Source organism: Lotus japonicus, chromosome 3 (genome assembly GCF_012489685.1).
Source record: "Lotus japonicus ecotype B-129 chromosome 3, LjGifu_v1.2".
In the NCBI taxonomy this organism is placed as follows: Eukaryota; Viridiplantae; Streptophyta; class Magnoliopsida; order Fabales; family Fabaceae; genus Lotus; species Lotus japonicus.
In genome coordinates, this window is record NC_080043.1 from 61,382,676 (window position 1) to 61,389,365 (window position 6,690).

The 6,690-nt window shown below is 42.2% G+C and overlaps 1 non-coding gene across 1 annotated transcript; it reads left to right on the top strand.

The window, feature by feature from the left end:
- The first annotated feature begins 201 nt into the window (after positions 1-201).
- On the top strand, positions 202-308 carry LOC130709614 (small nucleolar RNA R71). The gene has a single exon (XR_009010093.1). It is a non-coding gene; the product is annotated as a small nucleolar RNA R71 (small nucleolar RNA).
- The last annotated feature ends 6,382 nt before the right edge of the window (positions 309-6,690 follow it).

Consider the following 6,690-nt stretch of genomic DNA (forward strand, 5'->3'; position numbering starts at 1 on the left):
TAAGATTCCACTTCAAAAGAACTTCTTCGGATTTGGCGTTCATTCTCGGAGTTCATGGCTCTCATCGCCATTTTCTCTATCAAATCATACCCCGCTTGTGGGGGAAGAGCATCGAACTCCCCACTTGAAGCCGCGTCCAAGCCAAACCGTGATGAATATAGTAACCCATCATAGAACTTCGCCACACATTCAGCTTGAGTGAGATTGTGTTGAGGACATTTCCTCAAAAGCTTCTTGAAATGCTCCCAAGCCTCATAAAGATTTTCATCTGAGGATTGTGTGAACGTCATGATGTCATTTTTCAATTTCCTCAAGAGGGACCTTGGGAAGAACCTTGTTGTGAATTTTTCTGCAAGGTCTTCCCAAGTAGTGAGACTCCCTTGAGGTTGTGAGTTCAGCCAATCCTCTGCTGCGTCCTTCAAAGAGAAGGGAAATATGCTCAACCGGATTGCTTCTGAAGAAACATTCACCACCCGATAAGTGTTGCAATTCCGGATGAACTTCTCCATATGAGCATGAGGATCTTCTGAGGAACCTCCACCATATTGGCTTTGGCTCACCATGTTGATGAACGCAGGTCTTAATTCAAAGTTCCCCACTCCTTCGGGAATGACAATACTTCCGGGATAGTCAAAGCTCATGGACCCCGAAGTTAGTTCCCGAAGAGTTCGGTTGGCATTCTCAACTTCTTGTTCACGCAAGCGGAGGGTGATACCCTCTTGGATCCTTGCCTCAATGTGGGCTTGCATCTCCTCCTCTGTCATGCGGCCACCCATGGTGGTGCCTCTCTTGAAAGCAACCTGCGTATGACACTCACAGAGAAAGATTAGTAGCACCAATTCTAGACAAGTTAAAACTTAAAACTTAAACCAAAAATCGCAAAACAATTCCCCGGCAACGGCGCCAAAAACTTGTTGGTCAATTCGCAAGTGTACGAATACCTCCGGGTTTCAAATTATCGAACCATAGGGAATTAGATTGCAAATTCAGTTTAAGATTCCAATTCAAAGTTGAAAAGCAAGTAAAATTCAGTTTTATAAGCTGGTTGTTTCTTGAGTTTGTAAAAGACAAGTAATCACGTAATAAGGCGATTTAAAAAACAGAGATGAAATTGCCTTGGGTTCTTGTTCAACTAATTCAGTTTTAGCAAACCTTTCTATTCAATCAATCCGGAGTCTCTCCTTGATGTTCTAGCCTAGATAGTCATCTATCGATGCCTCGTAAAGAAAACCCTTCCTAACCAATAGATAGGTTCAATTCCTTGATAACCTAAACAATTGCTAGGAGCACTAAGCATACAAATCAGGCCAACAAACCCCAACCCTTCCTCTATCCCTAGCAGCAAGTATAGAAGGAGTAATCTCACCACAAGTCCCAATTCTATAACAAACTATCGTTATGTTTATAGAAAAGTAAAAAGCTAGCATACATTCAAGATTGAAAGGTAAAGCATAGAAGTGAGATTCAAGGGTTTACTCAGAACATCATGAATAGAAATGGATTGAAAGCTAAAACATCCAAAGTCTTACAAAGAACCCAAAGCAAAAGGGGTTTTAGCCAAGCATGGCTATGAAATCCATGCTAGAAAATAAAGATAAAACCTGGAACATAAGACCTAGGGAAAGCTCCCAAAGCTTCAGAACTCAAGCTCTCTCTTCTATCTTATGTAAAAATTGATAAAAATGACAAAAGGTACAAAAGAAATGACAAAAAGCTTATTTATAGGCAAATAGGTCGAATCTGGGCGCTCAGGCGCCAATTCAGAGCGCCTGAGCACCAATTGCATGTAAAAACATGCTCTCTGGACCCAATTGGCGCCTAGGCGCCCATCCCCCAGCGCCTAGGTGCTCAAGCTCGCCTGAAAAGGGCTTTTTTGCTTCTGAAACTCCTCTTTTCAATCCTCTTTAAGTTTCCCATCAATTCCAAGCTTATTGGCCTTCTTCCTTCTTCAGTTCCTGATCTGAAACTTAACCAACAAGCCAAGGAAAATTCTAGAAGCTCAAAGAGCTTATTAGCATAAGAGATCCTTCAATTAACACCATAAAACCATGCAAGTCCTAAACTTTACCTAAAATGCAAGAAAACTCCCTATAAAACTACTAAATTACCAAAACAAAATAAAGACTAAAGAAAAGATAAAAATGCATGAGAATGCATGCATGAAACACTACATGAGACTCAACAAAAAGACTCAAAACTATCAAAGAAATGACCCTAAAAACACTACTAAAATAGGGTCATCATCGATTTAACCCGAAAAGTTACTTTTTGCAGTTGATGTCGGAAGAGAAAACTTCCTTCTGAAGAAAGGTAAAAAACATCGAAAGAAATGGGTGTACGCGTATGGAATCTTCATTTGAAGCTCCGAATAGAAAAAGTCTTCATCGACAGTTTACTTTAAGGTTCTTGAGCTATCAGGGATTCAGTTCCGGCAAACTTCCGAGAATTGAAATCGGTCGTTCGTACAGTTCAGGGTTTCGTGTCGAAACACTTGTCAAGGAAAGGAATAAGAGAAATTTTTATATTCCTCTGAATATTTTTGAATATCGTTTCTACAGTGCTTTAAGAGCAGATTAGCCATTTACTAACGTTTTTGCCCTAAGGCGGAAGTGAATAAGACTCGTGTTATAACCTATAGCGACTATAGAACTATTCTTAGTCATTCCCTGAACTTTCTTTCTCTTTATACTAATCCGAACATTAAACACAAGTCATGTTCCCCTCGCGCTAACAAAAAATCCTATGCGTGAGTTGGAAAATAGTTATTTATTTAATTCTAAAATCCTGGGTCTTACATTCATCCTTTTATAGACTTTAGCAGCGGTAGCATGGGTTTTAGGGTTGGCACGAGCTGAAGAAACAGATTGCAGTAACAGCAATTCAAAACGCAATCTTGATAGATTCGGTTTCTTATTGCACAAGTAAAGATAGAAACCAATCTTTTAACAAAGATTGTTTCAACAAATAACAACCCAACAAATAAACCCTTCTGGAATAACTACTTGCTCCTCAAGTAACTCAAAAACAAATCTTCAGTAAATCTTCAGAGGGCCCACAACAGAAACACAAGCTGAGGACTGATGCCCTAGCTACACGAGGATAGATGCCACGACATCTGCTTCGACAATCGGTTGTTTTGACAAAATGCATGACAACATGTTCCAACACGTATTAACTACGGAAATTTATATTCCGTATTTTATCACGTCTTAGAATTCAAAAAATCATCATTCTACTTAAACTACTTAATCTAACTACTTAATCTAACCACTTCAACTACTTAAACTAACAACATAACAACAAACAACCAACAACATTTACCTCAAATGCTATCTTGTTGCATCCAATGGTGGAGAGCTTGCCAATGAAGGAGTTGGTGGTGGTGGTAGGAAGAATGAAAGTGAGGTAGGAGAGGGTGAGGAGAGGGTGTTCTAGAGGCATTGAGGGGGTTAAGGGGGCTGGTGAGGGGTTGGTGACGGAGGAGTGATGGTGGAGGGGTTGGTGGAGGGAGGAGTAATGGTGGAAAAGGTGATGTCTGTCAGAGATATAATACGGAAGTTTAACTTCCGTATTCTATTTTAGTGAATACAAAATTTTAATTTCCGTAGAGCATTTATGGGTTAAAAAAAACAGGTGGGGCGCGGAGCCCCATAGGGAGGGCCCCAAACCCAATTCCCATCTATTGCCAATTCACTTTGAACAACATAATCAGTTTAAAACGGTGCCCACTAGGGTGGAAAATGATCAAAATGGTCCATGGTGGACCAAGGGCTTCTTTAGTAATTTCCCTTTCCCATCCCCAACCCCTATCTCTCTCCCTCCCCCACCGCACCCCCTGCCTCTCTGTCCTCCCTCCCACACCGCACCCCCAACCCAGATCTTCGAACCAAAAACCCAGATCTTCACATATCAAGAAGCTGATCTTCGCACATTAGAAACCCAGATCTACTCAGGTCAAGAAGCTGATCTTCGCACCGTGGATATATATATCTGACAAGCATGTGGAACTTGGATCTGGATCTTTGCCGGTGGTTTATGGTGACGGTTTCAAGGTTATTTTCAATTTTTTCCTATCTTCAAATTTCAACTCAAACAGAGATTTAAACATATTATTAGCATGTTCGGGGAGCTTGGTTTGCTAATTGCGTTTCTAATTTGGAGAATTTTGGGCTTTTGAATGGTACGTTGGATTGCTTCTTAATCGCGAGAAAACTTTATCCTCTCACCCGTTCTCATCTGATTTCTTCATGTGTTCACGGTGAGTGTTTGAGAGAAGAAGGGAAAGAAATGATATTACGCTCTTACCCTTTCAACATTAACTCAATCCTAACCACTCATTTTAAGAATATTCCAAAATCCCTTCATCCAACGGTTCTTAGGCACTTGTCCACCCATACCATTTCTATACTTGTCCACCCTAGTGGGCACCTTAAACAGTACAGAAATAAGCAAAAGAATAAATTCTCCTTCTGGGGTGGAGTATAAGGTGCAATAGAGGATAGGTCTTGCATCGGTGCCATATAGGTGAGGGCCAATGAGATTAAAGCATCTGTCAATTGGGGATATTGGAAACCGTCTCTTTCTTTTAATTGAAAATTTAATGTATTTGAAATAAAATATGTAAATGACACTTGCACCCCTATCTTTCTCCCTCATTGCTTGAAGAAAGATTTAACCTTCACTAGCAAATCTCGCCGCCGCAGCTATCTCCGGTCAACAATTGCGGCGGCGGTCACAGAGATTCGGCCCGGAAAATCACTGCACAACCATCCTCTTCATCTCAGCATGAACAACAACCAGAAAGAGGAAGGTTTTTTAAGAACAAGCTAACCCATTTCCCTTTTTTCTTGGAAGAACCACCCACCACTCCTTTTGAGATCTGGGGCACCACCATTCTCTGAGGTGGTGGCTGTGAGGTAGAGAGAGAAAGGAAAATATAAAGGGTAATTTTTTGGCATCTGGATTTTGCACTTGGTAAATTAACTTGATTATAAAAAAACTTGCAGCAGATCCCAATTTAACCCAGTCGAAATAAACTGACCAAAGAATCTATTAACAACCCAGAAAATATTCAACCCAGACGCATTGGGGAGAAACGAGTGAATTATCTTGATCTGAGTAAAGGGAACTGCATTTCAAGCACCGTTTCTTTGTTTGGACAAAAGATGGGGTTGCTTTGCTCTGTGAATTTGAGCAACACTTGACCTCTAACATGCCATGTTCAATTCCAACGGGCCTGCAGAAAAGGTTGAGAAAAACTAACTGCATAAACCATTAAGATTTCCCTTTTTGTTTTACTTAGTGAATCTAAGAAATGTAAAGGGATGACTGAGGAGTGACAAGTTGAACTTCAGAGTTCACAACATTCGGTGCTTCTAATATGAAAATCCCAGAATAAAAAGTTCTGGTCTTTTTTAAAAAAACCTCTATTGGTGCATGCAAACCCACCTTGAAGATGCAAATGCAGAGCAAGGTCCAATTTGGTGGTGATGGAGATTCTCACCCAGATCTGGGGCTTTGCTCTGGTTTGATGCAAAGCGGAGATGAGAGTTGGATTGGGTGGTGCGGCTGCGGTGGTGGGTTGTTAAGTTTGGTGGATTTTTTGGAGTGGGGTGGGTTGGTTCCCGTTCTTGTGTGGTGGCTGGATTGTTGTTTCTGAATTCCGGCTCGGCGGCGGAAGCGTTCCGGAAACGGCGACCCAAAGAGAAGGGAGGTGATGGGGTTGGACCTGGGTTCCGATGGCTGTGGTCGTGCGGTGGTGCTCACGGCGGTTCCGGTACTGGGGATCCCCGTGGAGGGAGGTGAAGGATGTTGGTGATGCAAAAGAGGAGAGGATAGACTTATGAGGGTGAGGGTATAAGTGTAACATAGCTTTTTTTATTTTTTTTCCGGTAGGTAATTGTTACCTATTATAACAGGTAAAATTGGCTCTTGCATGGTGCAAGACCTATGATGCACTTGCACCATAGAGGCGACGCAATGGGAACTGGTTCGACTTTGGTCGGGAAGGAAGTCCCCATAATCGGAAGCGACGCTGTTCGATGGATCGACCTCTCCGTCCCTTCCTCCGCCAACATTGCCGTCGGCAGTGGCGCCGCACCTCTCGCTCCTCCCACCACCGACAACCGTGCCTCTTGCTCCGCCATCGGAGATCCTACCACTTACCTTATCTGGAGAATTCACAAGGCACATCCTCAATCTCTCGAACTGCTGGAGGTCTCTGCTTCCAAAGAATTTCCTCGTTTGGGGCTCAGATTCACTTTCCCCGAGGCGCTTTGCCCCTTCGCGTTCATCTGCAAAAACGAGATTAGTGGCAGTTCTTCTAGGTTCCCCTACTTGCTTTACGTGTTGACAGTGTCTGGCCTGGCTTACCTCTTGAGGATTCGAAATGTTTCTGCATATGCGTCGTGTTCTATTAGTATTATCCCTGTGGATGAGCTTTTGGAGCTTGATATTCGCGGTTATGTTTCCAATAATGCGGCAATAACTGCAGTAACAGCGACCGCTGGGGTTCTTGTTATTGGCACGAGTTATGGTTCTGTTTGCTGTTTCCAGCTTGGTGTACTCGATCCTAGCGCTCCTGGTATGCTCTCTTATCTATATCAAGTTTCCCTAAATGTTTGGAATTTTATTGATAACTTGTCTATCAGTTTTCATGGATTATTGTGGATTTTTGTTTTTCCCTTGAAG